Source organism: Antennarius striatus, chromosome 1, assembly GCF_040054535.1.
Source record: "Antennarius striatus isolate MH-2024 chromosome 1, ASM4005453v1, whole genome shotgun sequence".
Taxonomy (NCBI): domain Eukaryota; kingdom Metazoa; phylum Chordata; class Actinopteri; order Lophiiformes; family Antennariidae; genus Antennarius; species Antennarius striatus.
The window spans coordinates 9708571-9730458 of NC_090776.1; the positions used below are offsets into that span (position 1 = coordinate 9708571).

A 21888-nucleotide genomic window follows, 5' to 3' on the forward strand; every position below is an offset into this window, starting at 1 on the left:
TTAAAAAAACTAAATGGAATGTAGGATAAGTGAGACAATCCCAGTTCCACCACATCACACCATCTCTGGAAAAAGCCTGGCTAATGTGGCTGGAAAGGGAATATGGATATCCTTTTATTTATTTCTTAAAAATTTGATTGTCAAGCTGGCTAAAATCTTCGTCTTATAGTAAATGTAATTGGAGAGGAGTTCCCCTGAGTGGACGGCGGCTCCCTGCTCCTTCAGCCAGAATGTGCTGTGACCTCCGTGTCTTTGGTGTGACTGGGGACAGAAGATGAGTCACCGTCTCTAACTAGAAGTAATTTTGTGATTACATGACGTGTGTGTGTGTGTGTGTGTGTGTGTGTGTGTGTGTGTGTGTGTGGGCGTGAGCAAGAGACAAGGCTACTTTATTATCTATAGAAGAAACATTAATTTATTAAAAGGGACTTTTTTTTTATTCAGTTCAGTAACTTTTTTCATTCCCTGCAGATCAAAAACTGTACCAAAGCATCTGAATTAAATATGTAGGACAGATTAAAGCAGTTTGAAAATAATCACAATGTTTAAAAAGTGAAAACGTAACAGACTTCATGTGGATGAGCTTAATGAAGAAACAACCAGAAACCTTTTCAGCAATGTTTCAGACGTGATTCCAAACGTCCTGAGAATCATTTTATGACTAAGAGTTTCGATAGCAGTAAAATAGACGTGTCAGTGGAGATGGGTTACCAATTCTTCAATATCTCAGAAAATTGTTCCATCAATTTGTCTCTCGGTGTAAAGATTGAATGAGACAAGATGAATGTTTCAAACTGATCCAGATTCAGATTTATGAATAAGATTGTGAAAATGATGATGTGAAGCGACTTTTGCTCTCTTTAATCTACCTAAAATAAGCCAAAGGAAGTTGTGCAATCTGCCACAGCGCCACCTGTGGCCACCTTTGACATTATGTTTAAACTAGCTCAGCTATCATTAGCTATGCTGTTAGACAGAAGCCAGCAGATGTATTGAGTCTTATCTCCAAATATCACTTCCATCCTGACACAGAGTTTTTTCTAACATACACACTCGTTCATTAACCATGGTTTCCCCATCGGCGGCGCTCCGAGTATCTTGTCATCATTAAAATTTGTTTCCAGTCACATTGGAGGCCGATCACAAATCCAAGGATTACTTCCTGGGTGTTTTGCTGCGCAGCCGTTTATAATACACCACCAATTAATTTGGTGGACTTTGAGCATGCACGATTACAATTTAGGATTCGTACTCTGAAACGGTTTGGAGTCTGAGTGTGCTCAGCCTCCAGGCTCTTTGACATCCTGAAGACCGTGACTTGAGAGACAGCCAACCCTCTTCAATCTAAAGACACAATTTCATCAGTCACGTTGTTGGTCTGTGTGGGTGTGATTTGATGTACACGGCGCTCCACTGTCTCCAGCTCCATCTACATTTGATGAGTCTGGACTATTTTAAGGACTGGCTTAACGAACTGGGAACTGATTGAGGTTTTACTTTTTTCAGTGGGAGGACACAAGCAAACAAATCCCATCCCATCGTGCTTTAGATGTTGTGGGGTAGAATTGACATTATTTTGTTATTATAAGTTTTTTTGTTTATTTGTAATTTATCGTTGCCTTTTTGCTAAATTGTAAATTTTTCTTACCTTTCTTATCCCTGTGATGAATATTTATGTTTGTAATTCCATCTGGTTCTTCGCCGCTTACCATACCTCCATCACCAACAGATAAATTACACATTCCATCGTTAATTTAGATGACTTGTTCGTCATATTTCTTGACTGAAACAAGCTGTGCAGGAAACAGGAGGAACAGGAAGTCCCTGGAGAAGAACTAGGTTTCACATATCCCTTAGCTAACATCACCTTTCCCATAAGTCCCACTTAGTATATCATGACATTATGAATTACTTAGTTACAAAGCAGAAATGTTATCATATTAAGAATCAACTATATTAATTATACAGTAATTCCTCACTTATTCGTGTTTCACAAAATCACAGATTTGTAGAAGGTAGTCGTGATCCCGTACACACATGCTATTGGCTGACAGCTCCGTGCACTTCTGTGTATTAAAGAAACACTTTTCTTTCATACAAAAGTGTGGGAGAAGGTAATACAGATATAAGGTGGTTCAATATCAGTATGGGGAGGGTTCAGAAACGTTAAAATTAAATAATAAAATGAATAGTTTGTTGTTATATTGCAGACTTTTGTGTTTTGCTGGTGGTCCTGGAATGCATTAACTGCGAGTAACGAGGGATTACTGTAAATGTATGCATTAACGCTACGTCTAAAAATATCAACCCCTGCCTCTAATTGGCCCGTTTTGTAGAACCCAAATGTAGCACATCAGTTAACCTTTGCTAAAAGCTAATAATAATCACAATGAGATTCCCATCTAGTTGTAGTGGTTGTTAATAAAAGTGTAAATAAATTGATGAAAGTCAGAAAAATGTTCAAATATAGACCCGTTTAAACCTTTTCCATCATTTGTTTGTGTGTGTGTTGTTTATAGTAACTCATTAACTGCAGAGGATAAACACATGATTCTAACGCTAGGAGTAAGTTTGCGTAGTCCAGGAATTGGTTGCAGATCCAAACAAAGCCACGTTGTCATGGCGACATCATCAGTTTGCGCGGTAGCGGTAAGCCCCCGGTGCACTGATACAGCAATTAATACATCATACACACTTGAGAATGTACCCTTTTCTTCTTTCGGAGGACTGGAACCAGACGGAAATCGATGAAAAACAAAACTATTTTCCGACTCTTTATGTTTCAGCGACAATGATTGTTGTTGAATGTTTGTGTTCCGTGAGTGGTTTGTAGTTGTTGTATTATGTTATTACATTATGTTTGTGGTTACACATGCCTGGACCCTTTCATAATCTAGCATAGCAGCGTATCTAGAAGAGGGAAGGATACTAATTGTGTGTGTTTACCATCCTTCTACCTTGACCTTGTTGACATGTTGGGATAGCAGAGAAGATTTGGAAGCTGGATATGTTTGCATTGTGAAGGTAGCCTACCATTGCATTAGCAGTGTGGTTTGAAAACGTTATTGGTGATGTAGGGGTCTGGTGGAGGGAGACAGAAATAGATAATTGGAACTAGAGGCAGAGAGGAAGAGAGGGAGGCAGTCAGGTCTTTGGGAGATTATCTATGTTATGCCTTCCGGTAATGAGTACTCTTGACATGGAAGCAAAAGAGAATAAGAGACATATACAGTCTCTATTAATCACCGAAGCAACATTGGTCTCTATGTATTTTTAAAAAGAAAGAGCAGAGATGATGAAAAAGAGGAAACAGAGAGAAGACTCTGTTTGATTTCAGTTTATCTTCCTACATTTGGAGAAACATTCTCTTGAAACACTTTTGTGTGGTAAAATGCTGACAACAGTAAAGCTGCACTAAGTTTCGTTCAAAGGAGTTTGTTTGACTCCAGGCTGGAGTGTTGGAGTCGGAAGTGGTGTTCTCCTCCCCCACTGTCATGTCTTTTGTTGTACCCATTGGTAAAAAAAAACTAAAACTGTAGGAATCAACAGTGATATTGTCTATGTAACATTCATCCATCCATCTCTTCGGTGTTGCTGGAGTGGCCATGAGCCTATCCCAGCTGACGTTGGATGAGATACTCGGGACAACCTGGACAGCTTGACACTCGTATGATTGGGGCTGTGTTACAACAGACGTGTTTTCATCTAAATTTTAATTGCAACATAATTACTGGTCTGTTTTGACTAAATATAGTCTCTTCCAGTCAGAAGAGTCTGGTTGTTCAAAAAGACAAAGTTGTGCCTCTGTATGGAATTAAAGAACATGCCTTTCGATACTTGTGTCTTCAGTAAATAAGACATCAGTACACTTAGTAAAGGGTTAACATACTTTCATGCATGAGCTTTTCTAACCCATTATTTCAGTTGTCCAAAATGAATCTGACCTCAACTTGTTTGTTTTCCATTTTAATGAGAAGCATTCTGAAAAGTACACTGGTCCCTCATTAATGTTGTGTTTTAAAAATAACGTGCAATCCATGAAGTACTCACCTTTATTTTTTTACAATTATTATAGGTAAAAGATTTATGTAAATTTGGCAAGCTGAACACATTTTGTACTATTCGAGAGACGCAACATAAATAGACCATTGACAATGGTCCAGCCAACTAGAATGCAGAACACAAAGTGTTATACAAAAAAATTTTAAAATGCAAAATTGCACTCAGAAAATCTGCAAAACTGTGAGGCCGCAAAAGGTGAGCCATGTTACAGTGAGGGGCCACTGTAGTAGTTTATCCAGTATCGACAGTCTCATCTGGCATTAAGAAGCAGAGACGATGTTATGTTCTTACCTCCTGGGCGTCCATCATGCTTGTTTAATAGATGATTGAACTGTAAAACATCTTTGAAAAAGGGGGTCTAATTACAGGACATCTGATCGCCAATTAATGTTAATAAATGAGCTGCTGCTGGAACAAAGCCTGCCTGGAAACACGTCATCTGACACAACAAACTGAAAGTGGTGATCAATTTATTTTTGGAGGATAGTAACAGATATATTTAGAATCTCCTGTCTCAGCCCACAGTGGCCTTGTGTGACTCGGAAGGGCTATAAGGATGAGTAAGGCAGCGGGCTATTTGTGGTTTGCACCCCTGCCAGAATGGAGGCTTAAGAGAGAGAGTGCAGGGCTCTCCACATACTGTATTATTGCATGGAAGCATGGATGGATGGATGGGTACATGGATAACAAAGAATAAGAAATAAGAATTGCATTAATCCAGATAAAACAGGAGCAATTCACCTGGACTGCGATAGGCTGAAAGGAAATTAGCAGTCTAGCCAGGAACAGATGGTGAGACAGAGCTGAACGTAGACTGGATATTCCTGCCAAGACAAGCCTGACAGAAAATAATGTCAGTATGTCCATGCACAGGCAACACAAACACGGATTTAAACTTGTAAGTCATGATGAGGAAGTATCAATGATCTCAGCGGCTGCGTTGCTGTCACCCCCCTCCCAGACTCTTCATTGTCTCTATCGTCTTCTACTTCCTCTTTTTCTCAGTTTGCAGATGCTGTCTCAACCCTCTTCTTCTTCCACTGTTTCCCTCGTTCCCTCCTGCAGTTTTTCTTTATTGCGTCACTTTGAAATGTTATGGTGACGCATTTAAATAAAAGAAACACGGGTGCCTCATTGATACACTGCATCTTCAGTCAGTCCAGTTTTATATTCCTGTTCCTGGCAGGAACACTTATGTCTGACTGGTAAATTATTCATTGCAGGTAGTAGACAAGCAATATAATTAAATAAGGTAATGCCAAGAAGCTCTTGGGGACAATTAAATGTAGCACAAATGTTTAGTTCGCTGTTAATTAAGTTTGTATGTTGTCTGATGCAGACAAGACATCCTAACCTAAGCATCACCCAGGGGTAGAGAAGGCACCAGCTTGTGTCCAAGTAACATGTGGATTGAAGGTAGTCCTGGGGGGCCTGATTGCCTCAGGAGGTGCAAATCCTTAAGACTGACTTCATGTCTAACCCTTCAACGGACACGCAATCTCTGCACTACTTCCTCCGACCTTCCCCCAACAAATCCCAATGGTAGCTTTCTCGCAAACAGAAGTCGATTGTTTTCTGAAGACACCCAGCAGGTGTTGGCTTTTAATCGGACACTTTTTGGTAAAGTACATGATTGAAGGGTATCCCCTACAGATGAAATGTAATCATCGACCTTTGCTGCATCCCACTGGATGAGCACTGCTGACTGCAGTGGATGGATGTGAGGTTGTTGCCCTCTTCAGGACTGATGATCTAGGCAGCGTTTACAAGTTTCTGGGTTGATATTCAAACCAGGCAATTATGTCTTTGTTGGGTTTGTGTGTCAATTCTAGTCCTGAACAGTTTAGCCTCTTGAGAGGTCATTCATGCCTTGATGGTCTCTCTTTGCACTTTATTTATCATGGGACTAGCTGTTGGTGTCAATAATCAATGCTCTTCCCTGGTTTGAACCCATCGATCTAGCACTCTCTTTGGAAAGTAAGGAGCTCCTTAACTTGAAGACTATTAGTTTGATTTGAATCTCCTGCTTCCTGCCCAGCTTATTCTGTTCAAGTAGACACCACTCAAGGGGAAACAGTGACAGTCTTTCATTTCAAAATCCAATGACCATTTGTCCCATCACCCCTCTTTCAACCCTTTTTGTTTCTCTCAGTGAACTTTCGCACTAATGCGCAAACAACAGTGGAACGTAACCACAAGCTCATGGGGTTTGCTGGCAGTTGTTGTTGGGATATTGGACAAAAGCTCTGTATAAATCCCCTGCGTTCATCCTTAAAGAAGTCTCTACATAAAGACAGCATGACAGGACTGAGATTATATAAGTCAGTGCTGTTATGTGGGGCGGCGTGGTGGCTCAGTGGGGAGCCCTGTCGCCTCACAGCAAGAAGGTCTGCTTGAGCACCTCGGACATTTCAGGTTGAGTTTGTGTGTTCTTTAAGGTTGTTCGTCCTCCTCCTGCCATGGAAAACAAGCCTTACAGAGAAATAGGTGAACGTAAATGAAATGCGATCGTGACTAGTTGATGACTTGTTCAGGGTGAACCCCGCCTCCTTCTCCGGGGAGACACGGTTGGAGAAAATGTATAAATATACTTATTTATTTTGATATCACCAAGAGTTACCCTTAATAGTTTCTTTTTTATAAAGCCCTACAAAGTTTTCACTTCTTATCTGAGTGTGGCACAAATGTGAAGCGAGCCTCCCGGGGCATGGAGGTGATTCAGCCCTGCTGCTGAAGAACACACTAGACAATCTTTTTGCTGAAACGGTGAATCGATTTAAGAACATTTTGAACACGCTGTATTGAAATGCAGTTATCCCATGTGTTAATTCAAGTAGTTTTGTCCGTATACTTCCATGAATATACATAATCGCTCCTTCGGTGTGAGTTTTACTTGCGTAGAACAAGTGATCCCTGAGTTGCTAGTTATTACAAACATTTCTCTCCGATGTCGTTAGCAGTCAACTCGCTCTTGATGGGCAGCCCACGTTTTCTCGTTTCCGAGGCCCCCACTGTAAGACGGATTCAGTGGATTTAAGGTTCACGAGTAAAAACAGAATTATATGCATCCTATAAATTATCAGTTCACACTTACAGCAGAATATTGCTTTTAAAAACCAGATGGGACCTTCACAACCCTCACAATACAAGCCATACGTTTCCATTACAGCTCAACACTTACCACCTGCTCCTTACCGATGATGAATGTAATTGCCGTATCTTGTTATCAGCTATCTATACTGTATTCTGTCTGCAGGGGAGAGAGATGGAGATATGAACATGTATTGTTTACATACATAACAGTAAATTTGCATACGTTAACATAATAGCAGGACCCATCCCTTTGGAAATGAGGGTGTTTATTTATGCATATGCACACGTCCGTATTTTGCAGTAACCAACTACAAACCGATGTGTCACTCCACAGCCTTGTTTTGTTTTCCTACAATGAAAACGGACAGGCAGGATGGGTGGATGGATGGATGGATGGGTGGGTATGATGGTGCTTCATTCAGGATTTTTAAAGTAGAGGTGATTGGACATGCAAAAAGAGAAGATAACTTATCTGAATCCATCTAGAACAGAAATATATAAGGAAACATGCCTCAGGCTGGGCCAGCTAACATTCACCTGAGCGCTCTCTCTCTCTCTCTCTCTCTCTCTCTCTCTCTCTCTCTCTCTCTCTCTCTCTCTCTCTCTCTCTCTCTCTCTCTCTCTCTCTCTCTCTCTCTCTCTCTCTCTCGCTCTCTCTCTCTCTCTCTCTCTCTCTGTCTGTCTCTCTCTCTCTCTCTCTCTCGCTCTCTCTCTCTCTCTCTATCACACTTCTTAAATCAACTGCTGCTCCTCATAACACCTCTACTTCAGGGGAGGTGCAGCCTCCTAAATGCCACGGCGCCTTGCATTCTCAACGACAGCTGGCAGGACTGTGGTTTAACAGGGCTCAGATGCTGCTTGGCTTCAGCATGAAGCGCTGATTACTGTGGGATTTATAAGCCAATAGAGCCACACTTATTACTAGGTTACAGTAAATGCACAATAATCCACTCTGAGGATCCCTGCCTGGCGTCCATCCCCGAGGTGATGTTCTTTAATGTAATTATCTATTTACATTCAATGTGGTGGGAGATGGTGGGTGAAATAATTGGAGCAGAGAAAGGGGGGGGGGGGTAACAGGGTTACACTGGTGGCTCTCTGAAGCTCTCTGGAGACACGGATGTGATGTTCAGCTTGGACACAAACTAAAGCAGGAGGCATTCACTCCGCTGACTCACATTCTGATTGTGTTTTATGCTGAGTTGTCCACTTCATCCTAAATGATGTGAATGTTCAGATCCACATAAATTTTGTAATTGAATTCAAGGTAAGTGTGTGTTATTTGTTTGTGTGCTAATGGGGTCACTTTATGCCCTCTGTTGCTGCGGAAACAAGGTAAACATTGCTTGAATCATCAGAGTAAAGAAGGAAATCGGTTTCATAGTCACTTCAAATTTTCATCAGCAATAATTTATTTATTTATCTATTTTTTGATGAAGATAGAGACCTCCAGCTGCACAAATGATATGCTGTGTTTTTGACTTCAGTACTGGACAAAATGACATTTTGATGAAGGTGCCAGAGTCTGGATTCTGAGTCATGACAAGCCGTTACTCTTCTCCAGGAACTCATCCTCCATGAACTTCCAAAGACTGTTGGAATTTTTGAGCTACAAGCTTTTGTGTTTGTACACTAAAGCTTGCATGAAACAACCATTGAAAAGTGATGGAATGAGGACCGAGTCAGAGGAAACACAATGAACTGGATTCAAGAGGAGTTTTTCTGGGGCAGGCTGGTGGCTTCTCTGATTATCTACTCTTCTGGGGTGGATTGGTTGCTGGAGGTTACAGAGTTCCAGGAGAGAGAACTAGACAGTTGGGAACAGACCCAGTCAGTGTTTATTTATAAAGAAATGCTCTGAATAATTTAGAGGAACCATCAAGAGAAAAGCGCACTTGAGGAAGAGAAGCTGCATTGAGCCTCAGCGGGAAAAATCCTATTTCCATGACAGCGAGCAGATAGATATAAGGAAGATGAACTCAGATAACAGAGACTACAGTCTGCGCCCTATCTTCTTAAAACTTCCATGACATTTCCATCAAGTGTCTCCACCCGTCTGTCTCTATCCAGATACTGTACGCCAAACTGTTCCTAGTGTCTGCTCCTTGTGATGTTGTTCCAGATTACTGTGGCGCTGGGAACCAGAGTCGTAAAACAAAATCGTGCTCCATGGGTTACAGGAGGAGGATGAAATGATAAACAGATAAATGACAAGATGCGTTTGTTGTCTTGTAGGATAGTCGCCTCCAGTCGGAAAGCACAACCTGGGGGTGAAAGAGAAGCAGAAAGCCGTGTAAATACATCAAAGTTCATATAGAATCAATTCATTTTTCCAAAAGGCTTTTGTAGCTTTTGTCCTGCATTTCGAAACAAGTTGCATCTCGTTACATCATGCTTTCAGCTTCTCTCGATTAAAGCTCAGAGTCATTTGTGATTAGCTTGTTCATTTATCAAATAGTTGAGTTTCAACGATCCCAGACGTTTGAAATACCAAAAAACAAAAAGAAAAGAAAAGAAACAGAAAGTATTTCTGAAAGTAGCTGAACAGGAAGTAAACACAACATCCTGGTCTTCGACAGCCTGAAATCCTAAACCGGTTTGCAAATCCCAATTGTAACCGTAATCACTGTAACCAATTAGATAAAAGAACTCACCTTGTATTAAAGCATGTAAGTTAGCATGTTAGCCTGCACGGGATGCCTTGCATGATCTAGCATTTAGCCGCTAACTGGATCTAACTTTGTGGTTTTTTCCTAACTGTACAGACTGTAATTTGTCCAACTTCACACCCGGTGTGTAAGTTTGTATGGTATAATTTTGTTATTTATGGCTTCACTGAACCTCTTCCCAGCCAACAGACAAGATTAATGGGACATTTCAAACTGTGACAGATTGCACATTCACATCCTCATTTTCTCAATGACTTTTCCTCAAATCTTTCAGGAGACCGTCTCCCCCCCCGCCCCCCTTTTCTTCCATCTCTTCTATTCACTCTCTCTTTTTATCGCTCGACATCTCCGCCGGCTCTTGGGTGAGTCACCTTGCATGTCAGAGTAATTATGCACGCCCACCGGCGCACGAGGGCGCCCGCCACGTAGACGTAAACAAACTTATTGTGAATGATGGAGTGTGTTTATTCAAAGTGATGTAATGTTTAGTTTAGATTGGTAAATGTAACTTGTATATAAAGTTGACGTAGGGGAGAAAACATCATCGTGTGAAAACCTCGTCCCTGGGGTGCGCCTCGGTTTGACGTTCCTGTTAGCTTTGTTGAAGTCAGGGGCACTCGAGTGGGAAATAAATTAAAAAGCCTTTATTATATCGTGTTTGGAAAAGCCCAAAGGCAACCATTTTGAACCCGGATGAAGGCTTTAATGGCAGAAACATGTAGCCGTCTTTTTAATGACACAATAGACATTAAATAATCATGTGGCTTTTATTCATTTCCCTCTTGAGCGCTTCATTTGTCTTCATTAAACCTCTGTTGGAATATTGATGCATGCAATGCAACATGGGAGGTCTTCAGACTGAAATCAGCCACCTTTTAAAAATGCAAGGGGCTGCATTGGGTGGGTGGGGGGGGTGTTTCAGGTAAGTAGTAATGATAAAATGCGAACAAGGATAGGTTAGGGTACATTCACATGTTTGGCCGGGACTGAAAATGACATTTAGAGCATTTTCTTCAAATTAGACTCAAATATGCTTAAAAGGAAGAGTTTTAATGTTTAACAGTGAGATTTTAACAACAGACTCCTTCGGCTGTTTGCCATTCCCACTTGATGACTAGCGGGCTACTTCCTAGCCGCCCATCGAAAATTGATGTGAGGAGATCAACTCTATAATTTATGCAGAAGACAATGTAGTTTTTTTTTTAGCAGAAAAACAACACCATGCTCTCTTGATTTCTTTTTCCAATCATCAAAACAATGATGAGGTAAATCTTACTCCATTAAAACATTAGTGTTCAAGTGTAAACAGACCAGACAGCAGCTTGCAGCGGAGCATAATAAATGATAAACCATCGCCCTACTTGCATGCATTTGGTGATGTGAGATCGTGTTGCAGCAAAAGTTCACTTAGGTTCAACATTTTTTACATAACATTCATGAGAAATCCTCGTTGTCTCGTTGTAACTATCAGGTTTTCTATAAGATACCGAAAAAAAGTCATGTATCTTTGTGTCTCTCAGCATTATTTTGAATCATTTTACCTGAATCCTCTAATAATACAGAAAACCGCCGCTAACGTCAAGCTGCTGCTTGCGCTTATTGGAAAGGTACATTAGGTTCCCGCTGTGGCATTCTCTGGGGGGTTACAAAGTACAGCTTAGTGAGAAGAGCTTGACCTCTCTTATGAATTAGATATAAAATATTAGAGAGTACATTGAATTAATTATGACAAGGGATTCCATCTCGATTCCGACGTTAAAACGGCCCACCTTTAACAATGACTAAACGATTAGAAGATGTGAAGGGGTGATGATATTACAGAACCAAATCAAGACGAGCCCGTCAGAATGAAACACCACTGCACCTCCTGCCCTCTCATTATCAGGCTTGATATCACAGAATTCTTCTGCAGGACACCGTTTAGTGCTGAAACTAAATTGTGTTAACAATGTCTAAAGATAGAAAAGATCACGTGTGTGAATAGCTGTCGTCTGTACCACAAAATCCCTCTCAGAATTATGACACATCCAAAATATTATAATTGCATTCATGTGAAAGCCAGTCAGTGCAGATGGGCTCCAAACCTCCAGACAATAAACCAGTTGCGACCCGAGTCAGTCGGACCGCTGTCTGCACATGCACATTTTTTGTCCAGAATATCTGATGCAATATTTAAATTTTCTGCCATTATGAATGTCTGGATTGATTCCACTGAGCACAGCTCTACAAAGTTATATCCATGACGTGGCATTTTTCCATCCCTCATCCACATCCAAACCCCAGCAGGAACATTTCTGTTCTGGCTTGCCAGCCCAGTGCCGTTGATGAAAAGCTAAATAGTCTAGAATGTTCTTCCTGTCCGGCAGGGAAGTGAAAACAAGAAAAATGTCAACACATGCAGATTGATCATAATTTCATTCAAATTTCAACTTTTGTACACTCAGGAACCAGATAAGATAGGAAGACGAGGGAGAAGGCCAGTGTGAGTAAGACCGTAAATCAAAGCTCGTGCTTTGACCTGTGAAAGTATGTCAGAGCACTAGCTTTGATCTTTGACCTATGCAAGTAGGTCAGGGTAAAATTTTGAATTCAGGGGTGTCGCGGGATGTTGCAGTCTCTGACTGCATTGGTTCTTGTTATGTTTTTGGGATGGACCTCAGCCATTTTTGACTCTTTGATAACTTATTAGCCACTATTAGCTTGTCAGCAGCTAACGTTAGCATTCTGAGTGTGAACTTTGGAGCAAAATAACGTCTTTGTATTTTTGTGATTTATTTCATCTTTCAGGGATCATTTTCAGATTGTTGTTGGCATACAACAAAGTCCCTCTCAGAATTATGACACATCCAAAATATTATTAATGCATTCATGTGAAAGCCAGTCGGTGCATCTGGGCTCCAAACCTCCACACAATAAACCAGTTCCGACCCCAGTCAGAATAATGTCTTTATCGATTGAAAAACCAAGAACAAACATTTCATGAAGCAACTTGAAGCTAACTTTGCACAGTTGAGATGAGCAATTTGGTGTGGAATGCACCAACACTCCATATAAAATCAAATGTGGAATCCATTCCCTCATCAGTTATTAATGTTTTTCATTAAGATCCATCTTAGACTCCATCCAGCCACGCTTTGGACTGTGGACAGGCTTATTAAATAATCGCAGATGTCACACTACCAGACAAGCTTGCTATCACATTCACAGCGACTGTATTTGCAATTCTTATAGTGACTCCGCAATGAAACAGAGGGCAGGTCAAAGAAAAGTGAGTAAAGTCAAATTGACTACTTTGAAGTAGATAAAATTGCCGTAATGCACGGCTCAAGTTTCACTTCCATTCACTTCTGTCGTGCTTCGGTGGAATAAATCCTTTCTGAAAGGTATGTGGGTGACATCTCCAAACTGAATAGAATTGGGCGATCTGGGCAGATGTTGATGTAGCAGACTTGTAGAAACATTCGTGAAGGCCTCACAGCGGGGGGTCTGCTGAGTAGTTGATGAATCTCACACTCATTGTTTGAATAACCGTATCTGATTATTTGGTCACATTGAAGTCCATCTAGTCCGTTCGTTATAAAGCAGTAAGTGTGCATCACGTCCAAAGTGTCGATGTCACGGTACCAGTTTCAGTTTTCCCTGCTGTCCTCTGTATTATGGGCTTGCTCCCACTCAATCGACTCATTCCGGTCACCTGCGTTGCTACGGCCACCTGATCCCCATCGATAATTAGACTCCACCTACCTAAGCTCGGCTCAGACCTCAATTCACTTCCCACTCACTTTTTTTCGGACTTTTTGAGATTTTGTGTGTTTTCCTGGGTTTTGCTTATCTCATGGGTAGTGACGTCCAAATGGCGCCCCATAGGGCTTCGAACCGTTTGGGATAATTGTCCTGAAAACTGTTTCATTACTCGGCGCCTCATTCATTGGGAACGTGGGCGCCCTTTTTGGCAGGGTGTCTGTACTGCATCCACACAACGATCGATGAGCCCAGAAAACAATGCTTTGATATTTCCTGTGTTGCATATATTTTCTGAATATAATTTAATGAGTATAATTTAATGTTATGTTAAGCCTTGCTTGCCATAAGGTAGCCATATATTACGGGAAATTGATTTATGGTTATTGATCCTTGCAGGGTTCAGTAAATCAATAAGAGATATAGATAACATGTTCATGCAAGTCTATGTAATATAAATATATACATATGTGTTCGTGTGCGTGAGTTACATAAGAGAATCAGTGTCCCTGGAAAAAAACAAGGTCTGTGTTGCGAGATAAAAGTCGTGATTCCGAGACGTGATTACCACAACACAACCGGCTTCATTCTCATGTCTGGATCGGTAACGACTTATCATTGATGTCGTGTTGTTACTGTATGTCAGGTGATGGGAACAAAGCAAAACTTCATCTGCAAATTAAAATGAGATGTGTGTGGTTTATTATTTCCTCCTCTATGAGCAACAGAGCCTGAAAATAAAGTTCTCAGAAATTAAAATCTATTTTGTTCGGCGGCACCAGTTCAAAATGTTCCCAGACTTGAGATCTCTTTCTGGTTGGTTCCATTGCAAAGCAATTAGAAAGCAAAGTGTCAGCAATTCGAACCCTAATCTAATCAATCTAGAAGGTATTGACACGATAGGCAGCGCATCATGCTGTTTTATCCATTTTAACACATCTTGGATCGGCCGGTGTTTTGAATCCCCGCCCATTGATCAGAACAACTAAACTGGTTCATGTGGTGAATGAAGTACCGAGGTGTTTTGAGAGAGGACAGATAAAATGGGCATTATGGTTGCAAATATTTGCCCAGGTGCAGTTAAGAACCGCCTCTATGGCGACAGGTTTCCTAGTTACACAACTGAAGATGCCCAAAGGGTCAACCAACAGGACTTCAGTCAATGCACTCAAAAGCAGGTGTTTTTTAATTAGCTCCATGCAGTTGCGCCTCACACGTCGGTCTGCTCTATCTTTTCACTGCAGCCGTGCATCGAGATGCGGGTGATTATTACTTCAGAAGTAAACGTGGTATTTTCAGTTGAAGGTGTAAATTCTTGATAGCACGGATCCGTGATTAAAAAAATAAATAAAAATCTCCGGACAAATTACCTTCAGCCAAAAATACTTCTGGCTTCTGGGCCATTTGTCGTAATTTCGCACCGCTGGATTAAACGTAATCCTTGCAGCCTTTAAAGGCACCACTCCAACACAGCAAAACATGATGTGGTAAATTTCACCCTTATTTAAAGGAAGAAGGAAATAGCACACTTATTTCACTCAAACTGTTCAAGCCTCTTTAAGGATTAGATAAGATTAAATTACTCAGCGAGGCTCACATTCAAAGGGCATGTCTGCCGCAACAAGAATCCAACATACAACTATGAGAAGCAATGAAAGCCAGCTGGCCGCATGGAAAGAAGAAGAGTAAGCAGTGCGGGTGGACCGAGGGCATGAAAAAGACTTTTTCTCAGATATTAGATTTGCAAACATGAAGCCAGTGCACTCCATATAATGTCTTGTGTAGTCTGTGAAGTTGCCAAGACTGTTAACAGTTGTGTTACACCATCCTGGAGTGCAAACACCTACTGGTTTCTAAAAATACATTCGGTTAGCAGCAGCGCTAAGACACATCTCACCCTAAAACCTTTCAGATCTTCAAAGCGTTGCTTTCATGATATTCAGTAAAGTATTTTCATGGTGTGAAAGTTTGCTAAGATCACCATCATTTCCTGTGAATCTCTATTTATTTATTTTTAAAAATTCTCTTGATTTTTCATCTCGTGACACCATAAAGTCAAATATTCACATTTATAGTAAAAATCTGAACAATACTCTGTAATCAAATGTCATATAATTAAAGGAGTAGTTCGATTGTGTAGCATCGCAGAAAGGAAAAATGTGGAAACCCAAACTTGGAGAATGAAACCTTCAGAGGAGGTGGATCGATGGATTGATTCCAGCTCCCTGCATTCTCTTGAACTAGTGTGGGAGTGATTGTGTTAATGGTTTTCACTCCTTGACTTGTGTGGTAGTGTCTTAAATACCATCTCCATCCATGCTGACACACTTGAAAGGTATTATATAGTCCATTTAGCAGTTAAGCAGCGATATCATAATAACATTCTTCAATTATCCTTAAATAGAGGGCACGAACTGTAGATTTAAACACAGAGTTGTGAGCAGCATTGTGTTGTATACAGTCACAAATTGTTCTGGGTGTTAATTCTGTATTACTGAAATTCTAAATGTAGTAACAATCTTCTGCCAGCAGTAAATTTCTGAAATTTTCCATTCTTGGTCTTTGCAATCCAAGGATAGAGAATATCCTCATCTTAAATCCCTCGAGGCAAATTTGAAGTTTGTGACTTTTGGCGCTGCAGTTTACATAAAACTGACACGACAAACTCTGACTGACCTCAGATTGTCGAGTGAGCCGGCTGCGTGTGGGCGTTTTGTTTCTAATCCCTTTCAAATTATTTAAATCTTTTAAAGCTTCCTTCTGTATTCCTCACTGGCTGCACATTTTTGGTGCAAAGTGGAGCTAAGATCCACCTGAATGTGTCGCGTTTTCAAGTTGTACCAGCGGTTGGACCTGGCTTACATTCCACTACTATCTGGGCTTTAAATTTGTTCCCCGTTAAACTTTAACGAACTGCTTTTGCAAAACCGACTTAGTGACTTGCCTGTCTGCTCGACCGATGGCACAGTGACATTAGCATCAAAGCTTCCAACAGATTATTTTTTTACCGGGTGGGCGCCATGGTAAAAAAATTATCGCAGTGGGTAGTGCTGTCGCCTCGCAGCAAGACGATTCCTGTTGGAGTCTTGTTCCCTAGGTCTGCGTGGGATTTCTCCGGGTTCTCCAGTTTCCTCCCACCTGCAGAACCCTTCAGGTGGATTGTTCGGTCCCACATTGTCCATCGGTGTGAGTGTGTGTGTGAGTGGTTGTTTGTCTTTCGTGTGGCTCTGCGATGCACTGGCAACATGTCTGGAGCTTCTTCCCGCCTCAAGCCTGGAAGTCCGCTGGCATAGGCTCTAGCAACCCCCTTGACCTGCGAAAGTGGAAGAAACAATACAAAAAAATGAATGAATGAAAATATGTGTTCGGTTTTTACCTCATGATCATCCTTAAACGGCATCAACCACGCTCGTATAATAATGCGATATACCGGTATTTCCATGGATGACATCTTGCGCTGTAATTTGTCTAATCATGGAGTCATCATCATATTAAGTGTTTATTTTTAAATTATTCAAGCTGATGAGGGTTTCTCATGCCTGCTTGTTTTCATTTTCAGTTGAACTCATTCCTATCAAACTGAAAGATTTTTACATAAACGCTGATGTTCCTCCAGTGGTTTTTACCTCGAGAAAAACTCCACACACAAAAGCACCAACAAATACGAAAGGCCAACAGCTGATTGAACTATTAAAAACAGTTATATTCCTCATGAAACAGAAACAATTTTTTTGGACTCTGGACATTTTTGTGAGATGGAAGTACTGCAGTGTTTTATTAGTGGTAACTGGAGAGTCACCTTATATTTAACTTTTTACTACATTGTTTTTAGATGTAGTAAAACCTAACATGTTCTGGTTTATAGATGTGCAGATTGGTCTTTTCTTCTCAATTGGAATTATTATAATTATCACCGACTCAATTGATTTATCACTTCCTCTTGCACACTGGTAGTGAACATGCGTGCTCCACAAGACACTCCAAAACCAAACTAGCAGGAATAACTCTCAGCATAAAAGTATTGATTAGAAGAAATGTTAATTCATCTGCATTCAAGAAAAATAATACAAGTTTAAATTTGTCTCCAAATAGTCCGTTGGTGTGAGTGCGTGCTTGAGGCGTTGTTTGTCTTTCAACACAAGGATCTCTTTAAAATAGGTAAAACTAATCACCCTGATTGGCGTGATTACCTTTTTTTGAAACCTGCATCGTCACAAACAATGGAATTTTGAAAGATGCAATTAATTTAGGCTTGCTAACACTGAAAGAAGGAGACAGGGGGATGTGGAGGAAGACCTCTTGTTGGACTTGAATCTGGGTCGTAGTTCATCTCTGTCTTAATGCTCTTAGCATCCCTTTTTTGTAGATTTAATAATGTTTGACCAGCATTGATGCATTTCACAAAGAGCAGGAAAATCTATGTCCAAGGACGCTGATGCCTCTACTACTGGAAAAACTCAATTTGTGCTGATGTGGATGAACCCTGACCTCTATCATAAGAGAATAATAGCAATGAAAGTGTGGAAAGAAACTAAATGAAGAAAGCAATTATGTGATGAACACATTTATTCCCCCCTTTCAAAGCATGTGTGAAATTAAAGCGATTTCTACCCAGTGGTTTTTCAACACATGACAGGAAACATCCACGTCCTGCCTCCGATTCTGACCTTGAATCAGACGTGGTTGTGCCGTCTCTAAACATTGGCGTCTTTTAGAGCGCGGGATGACGGAGCATCTTCTTCATGAGCAAGAAATTCTGCCAAACAGATGGGACACTGTCTTGACGGATGATCTGACTGGTCCCGAGGCAGTTCAGCATCCAACTGACTCAATACCGCTCTATCGTCTTCAGCAAAAATGCCTCGACTGGAAGCGGTCCTGGTTTTACATGCGTTTGTCTTTGCCTTCTTTGCCTTCACACATGAGTAACTTCAGAGGTAGACATTAGTCAGAAATTATCTGAGGACAAAGGTATGGCCGAACGCTGACATGAGCATCCGCTCAGTCTCGTCTGAAGAGGTAGTCAGACATGCTGAAAGAGGTGTATCCACACGGACTTCCCTGTCAAAAATGTTCAGCAGAGCAGTCTATCATAGCCTTGCAGGACAAGGTTAACGCTGTTCTTAGGTCTAAGTACCAGTAATGAGCTCATAAAACTCTCCATGCGGGACCATAACCTGAAGACCCCGCCACAAATGGTGACTGCTGCCACCTGTCGCGGCAAAAGACCGATCCAGTAGAGGCCTTGTGTCTGCGGGGTAGCTCTAAAGTCTTCAAATCAGTGTCACAAAGCCAAAAGCAAGCAGCCAGACGCGTGCAGGAAGCTGTCCAGTCGATCTGTTACCCATCACCAAAAATGTTCCTACCTTGTTTAATTATCATCTGCAGTTGAATCTAGAGGTGGAGAATGTTTCATGAAAAGGCTGAAATGCAATTGGTGTCTATTTTTAACACATTCACTGGCCTTTAAAGATTTAAATCCTTGCTTAGATTCATGAGTGAAGTGAACCAGAGTGTCAGTCCACAACCAAATATGTGTAAAAGTTACTTTGGGCCACATTGTTTGATCCTCAAGCTGTCCATTGCTGATAATTCGGGTCTGGTTGGGCGCCAGCTGCCAGCAGCTAACTAGCGCTGCTCTCGTTCATGTCAGAGGGATTTGTGTTTTCTTTTTTCAACCAGTGAATCTTATTTATGACGTCCTGTTGCCATATTGTTTGACTGAGGGTGACATTTTAGAGCCTTAGAAGTCATCATAATAAGAAGACAAGACAAGAGATCTCTGCCAATAACAGAGTCCGATCAATCAATCAATCAGAGTGCTGTAACCACATGCCATGTCCTCACAGAGGCATAGGATGAAGTAAACACTATCCAACTGCATCTGATGCTGGAGAGCTTTGTCTGAGTTTACTTTGCTCGGCTGTTCCTGCCTTTCTCCTGTGTTCATGTGATTAAGGTGACAGTTGGCGAGCACGGTTTAAAAAAAGCCAGTCATGCCGCCCGAGGCAGCGGTAGGTACGCTACAGAGCAGTCGTTGCCACGTTACTGCTGAAAGAAGAAACAGCAGTGGATGGGTGACAAGAAGTCAGACTTCAAGAAGAACCTGCTTTCAGCCTTCATGCATTCAGTGTGACCAGCAGCAAGTTACAAAGAGACTGGACCATGTAGAGAAGTAGAGGATTTTAAATTTAAACAAAGAGCTCCTAATCCGGCGTGTTTGAGGATAATGTTTTTATAGTAGATCTTATAAATACCCCAAAGTGTAGTATAATACAGTAGCACCCTAAGATAGGAGCTGCTTGACATACGAGCTGTTTGAGATACGTGACAGCTGCATTCATTCCCACGTGTTGGCGAATGGATACAACATCAGCTGGGACCGGATCTCTCTCTTTCCCACTCTCTCTAACAACAGGAGCTCCGCCCACCTTGACTTGTGGGTGTGCTCACGGTTTCTGCCTTTTAAAGGTAGTTTCTCTTTCCCACTGTCTCCCGGTTCTGCAGTGATATAACTCATGTTGTGGTTAAATAAATTGAATCATTATAATCCAGTCAAACATTAGCATGTGTGTGTGTTTTTACTCATGCTTGCACCACAGCTCAAAGGATGTGGATCAAACCACTTTGATGGATGCTGTAATTCTTCAACAGCCGATTGATGGATCGCCAGAATTTAATCCTATGTTGGATGAATGGTTGTCACCTTACATTTCTCGCAGCATCACAACCAACAAAAACTATAATAATGATTATTATTTGTATTATAAACCCATGATAGCACACAGGAAGCTAAACCTGTTCGATGAAACCACCATAAAAAGTCACTGTGATGTTTTATAGTTTGACTCGACCATCATTGCCTGCTAGCATGGCTGTAGACTGACCGTTTTTTCTTCCTGTGAGTCGGTCAACGGGCCTTTTTTGGTCATTTCAAAGCTTCATCTCACAGTTGATTAAACAAAACAACTTTTCAGAGTGATATTCTTTGTTAGTGGAGCTGCTGACCGCATGTTGGCCTCACTTTAAAAAGCTCATAATGGTCTAGAACCGCTGGATGTCTGTAGATGTGTTTTGTAATAAGTGGGAATGTCGATCCTAATAACAAATCACATCCAACTCCACCAGTCTCTGAAAAATAAGTATTTGTCTGTGGATAAATTCGGATGTCTGAGGCTGCAGGCTGGTTTCGGCACATCAGCTGTTGCTATATTACTCTTTTTGTGTTTGGAACGTGCTTTTCGGTTGGCACGAAGGACGGTCGTATCGTTAACATATCGTGTACTATTTTGGGTAATGGAGAAAATGTGAGTATCTGTCTTTGTGTGTTTGAAAAAGAAGAGAAAGGTTGCCAGAAAACAGAGAGATGGATCAGATAGGAACCGGACAGACGGCGGAAGAGCTGAGATGGAAGGCTGATCGTATCGCTCCAGTGATGTTACACTGAGAAGATTAGACTTAGAATCCGAACCTCTGAATCTAAGGGTGTAGACATTACATTCATTTGTGTGAATTAGGTAATACATTCTAAGTAAAAGCACAAAAAGGATATTTAAAGTCAGACATTTTTAATGGGTCTTTCGTCAGCGTTAATGATAGCGATATTGTTCACACCAATGCACGGAAGAGGCTGATAATGAGCTGCTGTTAAAATATAATCTGCCTTTTAGAGAACTTAAAAAGAAAATGAGTTCTCTTTTACATGTGTGGTGAGTTCCTGAAATGTCAGGGATATTTAATGGCGTTGTGTGAGCGTGTGCGGGGATCGATGTTCAGGAAAATCTGCGATGCCAATTTTCCACCTCAAGTGACATTTCAGGGAAAATGCCAGTACTGCTGTGTGATAAATGAAAGCAGTGACATTGCAGGGAAAAGCAAAAACAGGCCTGACGAAGAAGGCTTTCATGTATATTCATTCATTTTCTAGAATTGCTAATCTTATACAGGGTCACGAGGGGGCGGAGCCAATCCCAGATGACTTGAGGCTGAAATATTCAACTCGGGTTCAGGAAGTAGAGCGGTCCACGACTTATGTTTAGCGGCTACCTTCCCCTCAGGGATGGATCACAAGGAAAGAAAAGGAAAAGGATATCTCATCTCTGGTGTGTGCGGTCAGTGAAAATCCCCAGCAGGTTATCCCAGTAAGTCAACAAAGTGTGAAACAGGCTTAATACTCCAACCCCCGCAGCAAACCTGATGTTCTAACGTGGAGCTAACCATTAATCCGGCTGCTCCACCTGCTCGTCAGGACGGAAAACATGCGCAAAGAACCAGAAATCAGATTCATTTTTAAAAGAATTTTTTTTGAAAAATTCAGAACATG

The 21888-nt window shown here is 41.2% G+C and overlaps 1 protein-coding gene across 1 annotated transcript in view; it reads left to right on the forward strand.

The window, feature by feature from the left end:
* The window catches only part of syt7b (synaptotagmin VIIb), a 62945-nt gene that overhangs the window by 1988 nt on the left and 39069 nt on the right, over positions 1–21888 (forward strand). The window lies entirely within an intron of this gene.